The sequence below is a fragment of the Mustela nigripes genome, chromosome 2, assembly GCF_022355385.1.
Source record: "Mustela nigripes isolate SB6536 chromosome 2, MUSNIG.SB6536, whole genome shotgun sequence".
NCBI lineage: Eukaryota > Metazoa > Chordata > Mammalia > Carnivora > Mustelidae > Mustela > Mustela nigripes.
Genome location: NC_081558.1, coordinates 200,976,333 through 200,988,425, shown reverse-complemented (window position 1 = coordinate 200,988,425; position 12,093 = coordinate 200,976,333). Strand labels below are relative to the sequence as shown.

Below are 12,093 nucleotides of genomic sequence, written 5' to 3'. Positions count from 1 at the left end.
GCTGCCTTAGCTCATTTAGATTATACATTATGTTAAAGCCATATAAAAGAGGCACTATTTCTTCAGGGGGATAAATGGACCTAATGAGTGACTTGGGCTTTGAAATATCTACATAACATGTGAAAAGTCTATCTCCACTGAACCTCATCTATCTGACACAAATTATAAGTTAAATTATGACCATCATTAGATACTGTTGGCCTCTTCAAATCATAGGGGAATCCTAGACTTGCTGTGTGGTATTGGAGCAGTAACTTCACCTCTCTGGGCCTCAAGGTCCCTCATCGTTAAGGACTGGATTCTCATTTAGATCTTTGTCAGCCATCAGCTTCAGTAATTCTAGCTTCAGTCTGATTCATAATCATCCTAATAAGTCTGCTTAGGATGATGTAAAAATCAAAAGACCCGACCCACCCTCGGGAACTGTAAAATGTGGAGGATAGACACCCATAGGGGTTTTAGGGATAAAGAGAGCCAGTGTGCTCTGCCAAAAAACTGCACCCTTGGCACCACGGGAGCGAATACATCCCAAAGTTCATTGAAGGTTCTGCTCCGGCCTCAGGTTCCTTAAACGGGCACTGGTATCCGGTAAGTTCGGATTCTATACCTTAGAAAACTAAGGTCTATTCCTAGCTGCTTTTCAGAAGAAAAGAAAGAGGACTCGTTTTGAACGCAGTCCCTTTGGCTCTACCCTTGTCCCTCTCGGGTGCGTTTCGCACACACTCGGCCCCCCCCCCCCCGCGCGCTGAGCTCGTCCAGGGCCGGGGCTCCCAGCCGCCCTTCCGCGCGCCCCTGCCCTCGCGGCCCCCCACCCCGAGCGGCCTCCCCTCCCCTCCCCGGCCCGGCCCGGGCCCCGCGGACAGCGCCCCTCCGACGGGCGCCCGGCGGCCACGTGCGCGCCGCCCCCGCCCCTGGGGCCGGGCGGGGGCCGTGGGACCCGCGGGCCGCCGCGCGCGGAAGGGCGGGGGCAGGGTCGGCGTACCTGGCGGCCCGGCGGCCTCCGCTGTCCCCCGCTGTCCCCGCGCTCGCGTCTGCTCCGGTCCCGACGCTGCAGGCGGCCCGACGGGGCCGGCCGCGCACAGGAAGCCCGCGCCAGCGAACGTGCGACCCTTTTATAACCCACTTGTGACTCATAACCGACCGGCCGCCTGTGCTGTAAAACCCCCCGCCTCGGCCCCCTCCTGCCTGTTCTTGGAACCTACAGCTTGAAAAACTTTTTTTTTTTTTTCTTTTTAAAGGAAAAGTCGAAAAAGCCCAGCGCCCCCGAGGATTGGTGTTTCCCCCTTTCCCTTTCTCGCGGGTCATTCTCTCTGTGTTTTTTCTCCCGACACACGCCGCGAACTTTCCTGCCCCCGCGCTGCCAGGCTCGGACTCCAACCTTTGTTCGTAATGAAAAGGAAACGCATTCAAATGAGCGCTCGGTCGGCCGGAGGGGAAGTTGCTACTCTTTGCGACTGGGTGGCAGGGGTGTCTTGACAAACCCTTCCACAGGAGAAAGAAGCGGCAGCCGCACAGAAGTAAACGCGAGGCTTTTTTCTCCCCCACGAAATCCAGCGGAGGCTGGAGGGTCCCCAACAGAGGAAGAAATGGCCCAAGTGACTCCTCCATGGGACATCTCCACTCTTGACCCTTCCAGAGTCAAGAGTTCGGTTTGAGAGGTATAGGCCGGGTTGCCCACATTTGTCTTTGGGGATGCTGGGATACAGGGCTCGAAACTTCTTTCACGTCGACCTCTGCAGCATTCTTTCCTTGCCCCCTTACCACCTTCAGGACATTTTCCTGGAGCATATGAGACTCCAGTGTTTTAAAGTGTTGACCTCATGGTCTTCCTCTTGACCTCTCCCGTCCTACCAAAAGGGGGACATTTCCCGGGAGCAGGTCATTTGACACAGGGGACTGAAAGGGATCTGGGGACTAAAACGGATCTAACACATGGGACATATCTGCTGGAAGACTCGTGGAGTAACTCATTCTTGTGCGTTAGTGTAATCAACTTTCAGACCTTGAGGAAGAAGAAAGAAATGTGGAGAGAGAGGTGGTGGTCTGATGCGGATTTAGCCTCATCGCCCTGTGATTGGCGCCTTTTCCTAGATAAGGCAGAATCACTGCTAGATCCCAGAGCAGCTCTTTCATAGCTGGGTCTCCATCCCCAGGGCAGACGACAGCTTAGAAGACTGTGTATTAAGCTGATGCCAGAAAATTCATTTCTGGAACCTCTGAAAGCATGTTAGAGCACATAGTGCTTAAAGATGGCGGGGGGGTTGGTTAAGGAACTTGGAAGCATTTAAAAATTTTCTATTCTTGGGGCACCTGGGTGGTTCAGTCTGTTAAGAATCTGCCTTGGGCTCAGGTCATGGACCCAGGGTCCTGAGATCAAGGCTCCCGGCTCTGTGCAGAGTCTCTTCCTGCTTCTCCCTCTGCCTCTGCTCTCATGCTCTCTCTCTCTCTCTCGTGCTCTCCCTCGCTCTCAAATAAATAAATAAAATCTTAACAAAAATTCTCCATTCTTAAGGCTTATATGGCCATAATGATAACAAGTAACATTTCTAAAGCAGGTGTAAATTTACTATGTGCCAGACCATGGCCTGAAACTCTTTCCATGCAGGACCCTGAGGCACAGAGAGATCAAACACTTCACTTTCGGTCCTAGTAGGTAGCGGAGATATGATTCAGACCCAGCCCGGCCCCGTGTGTATGGCTCCCATTGTTCAGCCTCCCTGCCTTCTAGATCATTCAGGATCTGGAGCAGAATAGTGCAGTTGCCAGTGGGGAAAGGAACCATGGTCCTTACCAGGGTGTGTCATACCCCTCTGCTGATTATAGACAGCTGCAAAGCCTATCTAGATTTCCCTTTTCTCATGTTACGTCCTAGTTTGGGACACCCAATAATCGTGGACGGATGGTTTTTGGGAGTAAACCAACTTGCATCTCATTGTATATAGTTCTAGCTGTGGGACCTGGGGTTAAGTTTCCTATGTGTCAGTTTTCTCATTCTATTCTTTTCTTTTCTTTCTTTCTTTCTTTCTTTCCTTCTTTTTTCTTCTTCTTCATTTCTCTCTCCTTTCTAAAATGAGGAGAATAGGATTTTCCATTGGGGATTGCCATGGAGTGACTCGTGTGTCTTGGCCCCCACCTCCAGCCATTCATTATTATGTTGTAACCCTAACCTGTAATGTGACTGTATTAGGAAATAGGGCCTATGAAGAGGTGACCAGGGTTCAATGAGGTCAGAAGAGTGAGGCTCTTATCCTTATAAGAAGAGGAAGAGACCCAGAGCCGTCTCCACATCTGCACAAAGAGGTCATGTGAGTACACAGTGGGAGGCATGCTGCCTACAAGCCGGGGACAGAGTTCTCACCAGAATCCTGCTTGACCTGGATCTTGGCCTTTCCAGCCTCCAGAACTGTGAGAAAATCAGTGTTCATTGTTTAAGTCACCCATCTATGGTATTTTGTTATGGCAGCTAATAAAAAGGATGGATGCAAAGTGCTTGCTCCAAGTAAAAGCTTAAGTAAAGGTCATTTGCTGGCACGATTGTTGTTCCATGGATGTTGTTGTGGGTTAAATTGTGTCCCCCCAGAATTAAATATTGAAGATCTAACCCCCAGTACCTTAGATTGTGACCTTATCTGGGAATAGGGTCGTTGCAGATGTAATTAATTAAGGGACAGTGTGAAGGTGGATCCTTATCCGACCAATAGGACTGGTGTACTTATGCCAAAAAAAAAAAAAAAAGAAAAAGAAAAAAGGTGCTGTGTGTAGAGAAAGAGACACACATAGAGGGAAGAGGATATGAAGAGACACAGAGAGAAGATGGCAAGCTACAAGCCGAGGGCAGAGGACCGGACCAGAACCTTCCCTTAGAAGACAACACCTAGATCTCCACCTTCCCCATGAAAAGATACATTTCTTTGCAATAAGCATCTGTTGTTCAAGACACCCAGTTTGTGTTACTCTGTTAACACATTTGCAGCCCTAGCAAATGGATCCGGATGTTTTTGCTGGTTTGTTTGGTGTCCTTAGTCCTCCTCAAGACTCCTCAGGTCCACCAGGGACTGAACAAGTCAACCCAGTGACCTCCCAGATAAGAGCTGCACTTGTTGACACAACACTGTAGATAACAATGAATAGATTGCGGCAGCTGGTTTAATTACATGCTAATGAAGAAGTGTTGCTAAAAGCACCGTAAGTCCCCAGATTCTGCAGAAAACTCACTAATCACAGGGAATGGTTAGGAACCAGCCTACTGTCTCTTGCCTTAAAAATTAATCATGGAGAAAAAAATATTTCCTTAGGGGCTGAATACTAAACTTAAAGAGTATAAGAGAGACATTTCTCAAAGTAGATAATACTTTTTAGAGGGTGGGCTAAGAAATGGGCATTTCAGGCTTGGCCAGGTTATTTCATGCAGCACAGGGTTTCAGTTCATTCTTTACTCTGTTGGACAATGAAATGGAAATAATGCATGACTCTGTGAACTTGTGGATGCTCTCTCCCTGGGGATGAGTGGGGTTGAATTGTCTTCCTCTAGACCCCTAGTGGCGCAACCGTAATTAATACCCGAGGCTAAAAATGTTGCCTCTAGAAGATGTTCAGACTTAATAAATAGTGTTTGTTTTTATTTTTCAGACACAAAGCCTCAGAAGTATTTTTTTTCTATTATAATTTAATTTTTATTCCTGTCACTGTTTATAACATCTTGGAAGCACAAATCTGAATGAACTCTTCTGTTTTTCTCAGCCACATTTCCTCTGTAAATGGGTTCCTGGTTGAGAGTGTTATGGGACACTCTCAAATGCTGCGGTGCCTTTCCCTTCAGAGGATAAAGGAGTGGCCTTAATTTTTTAAAATATTTTTTTTTTTCTGTCCAAGAGGTGGAGTTTACAAATTACAGAGAATTAACCTTTCAACTTTATCTTTCCCATTCACCCCCTCCCAAAGCACAGGGAGGTTAAGTCAAATCTCTGAATAGGACAGTAGTGTTTATTGCAAGGAGTTTCAGGCTCTGATTAGCTGTGCCCTAATTGTTTAATCATTTGTATGCACCAGTTGTCTCATGAGCGTCCTTTGTTTGCATATATGCTGCCTTCTGTACATAACTTCTTCCATAATCTTCATGTTTAAACTTTTTCAGAGTAAAGATCTTTTGCTCTAGGCTCATGTCTTCTGCTTTTGGGAAGCCAGGTTGTCATAGTCTGTTGGAAATATTTTATGTGACGGGCGAAGAGTTAGGGTCTCAGGACTGAAATAGGATTCTGAAAATATTTTGGTTCATGAACAATGTCGGCAGCGACCATTCTGCTTCCCTGTCTACCAGCATCGCTTACAGAGACAATTCCTCTGCCCAGCCCCGTCACTCACTTCATCCGTATCCGACCTCAGCCTCGTTCTTATCTGCCTTGGCCTGGCTCCCTGTTCTCAACTTCAGTTGGTGAATTGATGAGTCACTCTTCGTAAATCACTCTCCACTGTCTTTATCGGCCCCCCCGCCCCTCTCTGAAATGTCCAGGGAGACTTCTTCAAGTGCCAGCACTGTCTGTTCTTGTGTTCTGTTTCTTCTGGAAGATCCTGCATAAACAGGCACCTGGAACCAGCTGTAAACTCAGTACTACCCTGATGTTGTTCCCTGCTTTAGTCAGCTCTAGCTGCTCTAACAAAAGATCAGAGAGTGGACGGCTTCACGACAGACATTTACTGCTCACAGTTCTGGAAGCTTGGAAGTGCAGATCAAGGTGTGAGCCAGTCTAATTCCTGGTGAGGTCTCTCTTCCTGGTTTACAGCTGACCATCTTCTTATCATGTGCTCGCATATCCTTTTCTGAGAGCACGCATCTGAAGAGATCTCTTTTTCTTTTCTTACAAGGTCTCTAATCTTCTTGGATTAGGATCCCACTCTCCTGACCTTATTTAACTTTAATTGCCTCCTAAAAACCTTATCTCCAAGTCCAATCACATTGGTGACCAGTTAGGGCTTCAACATATGAATTTGTGGGGGGGGGTGCGCAGTCTAGTCCATGGGGGGTATGCAGTCTAGTCCATAGCACTCCTTGACTTTGATAATATATTAGGTTTTCTCTTTGTATTTTTAAAAAAGATTTTATTTATTTATTCATGATACACATATTGAGAGAGAGAGAGAGGCAGAGGGAGAATCACCATCCCAGGACCACAGAATCACGACCTGAGCCAAAGGCAGACGCTTAACCAGCTGAGCCACCCAGGCACCCGCCTTTTGTATTTTTATGTAAATAAAATAATCCCAGTTGTCTCTTTACAGAGATTTATTTCTAACGTTATAATTATATTTCAAATATTATTTAAATATTAGCAGTGGCTCTTTTGCATACTCTTCGGCATCTCTGTGCCTGCCTTTTTTTTTTTTTTTTAAAGGTTTATTTATTTTAGAGAGAGAGAGAGTGCGTTGAGGGAGGATTTGAGGGAGAGAGAATCTCGATCAGGCTCCATGATGAGTGTGGAGCCTGATCTCACAATCCTGAGATCAAGACTGAGTCGAAACCAAAAGTCAGACATTTAACTGTGCCACTCGGGCACCCCTCCATGCCTGTTTTAAGAAGAATTGAGTGTAATTTAATAAGGACTTCAGTGCTGGCCTTGGAAATGGGAAAAAGTGAATGAAAGGGAGTAGCATTCACAAATTACCCTCGCTGAGAAATGATATAAAAGAATTCGAGAAGTTCTACCCACACTGGGTCAATTTGTAGAAAACAGAAGATCTAATACCATATGGAGAAAAGGTGTGTATAGATCACTAATCTAAACAACTTTGGACTCTTGGGAGGAATAAACAGTGTGCAGACTCTAATATTTTTCAGGGAGTTAAGTATCCTGGAACTGTGCACCTACTGAGAAGGTGTCCGAGGATGAACAAGAGAATCCAGACAAGTTGCATATTCTTTTTTTTCTTTTTCTTTTTGTTTTAGGACTTCTTCTTCTTTTTTTTAAGAGCACATTTAGGGTCATAGCAAAATTGAGAGGAAGTTACAGAGTTTTCACGTATACTCCTTGTCTCTACACATACAAGGCCTCCTCCATTATCAACATTCCCCACAAGAGTGGTACATTTGTTACAATTGATACACTTACATTGATACATGTTGGTCATCCGAAACTTAGAGTTCACCTTAGCGGTCACTCTTGGGTGGACAAATGTATAATGACGTGTATCTGCTATCATAATATCATTCAGAGAATTTTTATTACCCTTAAACTCCTCTGTGTTCTACCTGTTTAGCTCTGCCTCCCACTGCAACTCCTGGCAACCACTGATCTTTGTATTTTCCCCGTAGTTTTGGCTTTTCCATGTAATCGTCATAGAGTTGGAAGCACCGCCTTTTTATATGGGCTTTGTCCAGATTCCTCAGTGTCTTTTAATGGCTCGGTAGCCCAAGTGGGGAATCATATTCTATTATCTGGATGTACTACAGTTTATCCATTTGCCTACTGAAGGAAATCTTGGTTGCTTCCAAGTTTTTGGCATTTCTGAGATTAAAGCTGCTATTAACATCTGTGTGCAGGTTTTTGTGTGGACATAAATTTTCAGCTCCTTTGGGTCAATATCAAGGAGCATGATTTCAGGATTGTATGGTAAGAGTATGTTTAGTTTTGTAAAAAACTGCCAAACTGTCTTCCAAAGTGCTTGTGCCATTTTGCATTTCCACCAGGATTGAGTGAGAGGATGCATTGCTACACATCCTCACCAGCATTTGGTGTTGTCAGTATTTTGGACTTTGGCCATTCTAATGGGTGTGTAGTGGTATTGCATTGCTGTTTTAATCTGCCTTTACTTTATGACATATGCTGTGAAGCCTCTTTTCATATGCTCACTTGTCATCTATATATCTTCTTAGGGTGAGGTGTTTGTTAAGGTCGGTGGCCCATTTTTAAATCGGGTTGTTTATTTTCTTATTGTTGATTTTTTAATAGTTCTTTGTATATTTTGAATCACAGTCTCTCATCAGATATGTCTTTTGCAAATACTTTCTCCTAGTCTGTGACTTGTCTTCCCATTCACTTGATAATTGTCTTTTACAGAGCAGAAGTTTTTCATTTTAATGCAGTTCAGGTTATCAGTGATTTTGTGGCTTTGGTGTTGTATATAAAGTCATTTTCTGGGGTGCCTGGGTGACTCAGTGGGGTAAACCTCTGCCTTTAGCTCAGGTCATGATCTCAGGGTCCTGGGATCGAGCCCCACATTGGGCTCTCTGCTTGGCGAGGAGCCTGCTTCTCCCTCTCTCTCTGCCTGCCTCTCTGCCTACTTGTGATCTCTCTGTCTCTCTCTCTCTCTCTCTGCCAAATAAATAAATAAAATCTTAAGAAAAAAAATAAAGTCATTTGCCATACCTGTTATCATCTAGGTTTTTTCCCTATGTTATTTTCTAGGAGTTTTATAGTTTTGCATTTTATATTTAGGTCTATGATCCATTTTGAGTTAATTTTTGTGATATTGCATATTCTAAAATTTAAAAATCTGTTACACAACAGGCAAATTTACTTCTAGAAATAGGTACCTATAGCACTAAGTATGAGATTTCTGGAGGTATAGGAAGCCCAGTACCATGTGGGTAAGATCATTTTTTGTCTCAGCCCGGTGAGAGAAGCTGCAGGTGTCGTTTCTTGCTGGAGCTGGTTGCCCATTCAGTTTTACTGCTCCCATCTCCCTAGGCTGTGTGATTATGAGTTCTGGAATTATTGTGGGTTTTTTTTGTCCTGTTCTTCTCTTCTTCATTGCAGCATTACTGTCTTCTATAATAAAAATTTGTTTGAATTTGTTGAGTGTTAAGTGCTTTCATTTGCTCTCATGAAAATTATCTAACGGAACTGGGTCCAACATTGTGGTTGACCATGACTGGTCCCTTAAGCAGTAGGATGTAGTTGGTTTCCATGGATCAAAGAGCTTACTGGTAATAAACCTGCTGGATTAGTGTTCACTGGGGAAAATTCATGTGGACAAGGGCAGGAGCAGATGTGAAAATTCCTCACTCTGAGGCAGGTCGCAGCCACCTGATGGGGCGAGATGCTAGCTTCTGGGAGAGCTGACCTTGATTCTTGGGTGGGAAGGCTTTAAGCTTGATGATTAAGGGAGCATTTGCCCTTTTGATGTGGTCAGGGCTGGGGTCCCAACCTTATGAAGCTGTGCAATACAACAAGCAGTGACAAAATTCACCACTTTTCCCTTCATAGTTGGGGAAGCATAAATCTCTTTCCTGGCATGTTCTGAGTGGTTTGGTAGGCAGAATAATGACTCTCTCAAAAATGTCCTTGCTCCAATCCCTGGGACCCATGAATATGTTATATTACATGGTGAGTGAGAATTTAAGTTGTTGATGGAATTAAGTTTGCTAATTAGCTGACCTTAAAATAGAGAGATTATATTGGTTCTTCAGGTCATCCCAACGTGATCATAAGGGTCATATACATGTGGAAGGAGGAAATGGGAAAGTTAGTATCAGAGTAATGCGGTATGAGAAAGACACAAACGGCCATTGTTGGTTTTGAATGAGCCAAAGAATATGAGCAGCTTCTAGAAGCTAGAAAACAAGTTTTCTACTAGAGCCTCCCAAAGGAACACAGCTCTGCTGATCCATTTTTGAATTCCAACTTCCAGAACTGTAAAATAATTAATCTGTGCTGTTTTAAGCCATTAAGTTTGTGGAAATTTGTTACAGCCATAGGGGAAGCTCATACAGGTGCAGGGGAACCTCATACTCATGTTTGAACTTCATGCTTGACCAGTATCAGTCAACCTTAAGAAGCTAGATGGTAGCCACTTATCACAGAACTTTGCAGAGGTCAGCTTCTTCCCCTGCTGGTGACCATTCTTGGACAAAGCAACACTTACCATGTACTCTTGCCTCTCACTAATATTTCTAATTCAAATGTAGAATTAAGTAATTAAGTAACACACAAGTGTAACTTTGAGTTACACTTGCATCTCTTCTTTCTCATGTGAAATATCCTGGTTCCCAACAGCATCAACATTGCTGCATTTGCTTTATCCCAACATCCCCCCACCACCACAACACACCCCAGAGTGTATAAAACCAGTATTATTGATGGTACTATTAGTGTTGAAAACAGCTTCATGCTTTATAATTTTTTTCACGTCTCTTTGTCCCACCAAGAATATAGCCCACAGGAGATATGTAATCTAACTCTTCCTTGTAATCTAACTCTTAAGTCAAAATAATTTCTCTCTGCTACTAACCTAATACACCATTAAGTTAATTTGTTTAATTTACTTTCAATTTGTAGGTATTGCTTTTTTAGATTGAATTGTTTTAATTTTATCTGTTTTCGCATGGTTTCAAACTCAAATTTCTAAAACGAGGTGTGTTTTGAAAAGACTACCTTCTTCCTTTTCCTTAAACATTTTTTTTTTATAATTTATCCTTCAGTTTTTGAATTTACATGACTATGTATCTCATCTTCCTTTTCTTAGACAAATGTCAGTGTGTGCCTACACGTTTCTTCATCTTTTTTTTTCTTAATTTACAGTATGTTTTGGGTATCACACCGTATGAGAAGATAGAGATAGTCTTTATTACAGATGCTTGGTTGTCCTTATTACAGATGCAAAGGACAAAGTTTAAAAGCTCAAGTTTCTATAACAAAATACCATAGACTAGGTGAGTAAATAACAGAAATTAATTTCTCCATAGTTCTGGAGGCTGGAAATTCAAGATCTAAATTGTTGGCAGAGTCAATATCTGATGGCCATCTTCTCCTGGTGTCCTCACATGGCAGAGAGAGGAAGCAAGCTCTTTCCTGTCTCTTTCTATAAGGGCTCCAACTTTATCATAAGGGTTCTACCCTCATGACCTACTTAACTCCTAAAAGCCCCATCTCCAAATACTATCACATTGGAGATTAGGGTTTCAACATGAAGTTTGGAGGGACACAAGCTTTCAGTCCATAGCAATAGTCTTCCTTTGCAGTCCCCATATAGATGGACATTTGCGTGGTTTTCCAGTGCTTTGTGGTCATAAATAGGAGTATAATGAATGTTCTTGTGTTATGTCATTTGGTACATTCACCAGTTTTGCTAGTCGGAATTCTACCAGAGAAACAGAATCAGTAGGATATTTATTTCAAGGAATTGGCTTGAGGGATTATTGAGGCTTGCTACGTAACTGAAATCTGCAGGGCAGGATTGCAGGATGGACAGACTAAAAATTTAGATACAGGCAATTCCACGAGTGGAATTTCTTATTCTTTTAAGAAGTCTGTGCTCCCAAGGGCTTCCAGCTGGATGAATTGGTCCCACTCAAATTATCTAGGATAAACTTCCTTACTTAACTTAAACTGAATATGGCCCAGGAGGCAGGGTCTGGCCAGGGTGCCCCAAAATGCATGCCTGTGATGTCCGCCTGCCCCACCCCCCAGTTGCTCTAAAGGGAAGTTTGCTGGGAGCTCTTCATCTCCATCCCATCCTTTGAAACCACATTCATGGGTCGCTTGGCAGACCCCAGCTGCCAAAATGGCAAAACAGTTGGAGAACAAGTATGCTTTTTAGAAGGTTGAACAGTTGAAGAGTACAGAAGATAAACTTGTAGTAGTGAACTTCTCAGCCATGTGGTGTGGGCCTTGCGAAATGATCTTTTCTCTCATTGTCTCTCTGAGAAGTATTCTAACGTGGTGTTCCTTGAGGTCCACATCGATGACAGGGTATTGCTACAGAGTGTGAAGTCAAATTCATGGCAGCCTTACAGTTTTTTTTTAAAAAGGAGAAAAAAATAGATGAGTTTTCTGGATCAAATAAGGAAAAACTTGAAGCCACCATGAATGAGTTAATCTAATTATATTTTCTGAGAACATAACCAGACATTGACTGTTTAAAACTTGTAATTTTTTTTCATTTACATCAAGTATGAAGACTGTAGACCCACCTGCCATCTGATATAAGTGACAATAAAATATTAATTCTCTCCTTAAAAAAATAGTGGATTATCAACTCTAATCCCATCTACAAAATACTTTCATAGCAACATCTAGATTCATGTTTGAGTGAATAAATGGGGACTACAGTCTAGCCAGATTGACACACTAAAACTGACAACCATGCCAGTATGCCTTT

The 12,093-nt window shown here is 43.3% G+C and overlaps 1 pseudogene; it reads left to right on the top strand.

The window, feature by feature from the left end:
• The first annotated feature begins 11,496 nt into the window (after nucleotides 1-11,496).
• On the top strand, nucleotides 11,497-11,815 carry LOC132010285 (thioredoxin-like; annotated as a pseudogene).
• Nucleotides 11,816-12,093: the final 278 nt, after the last annotated feature.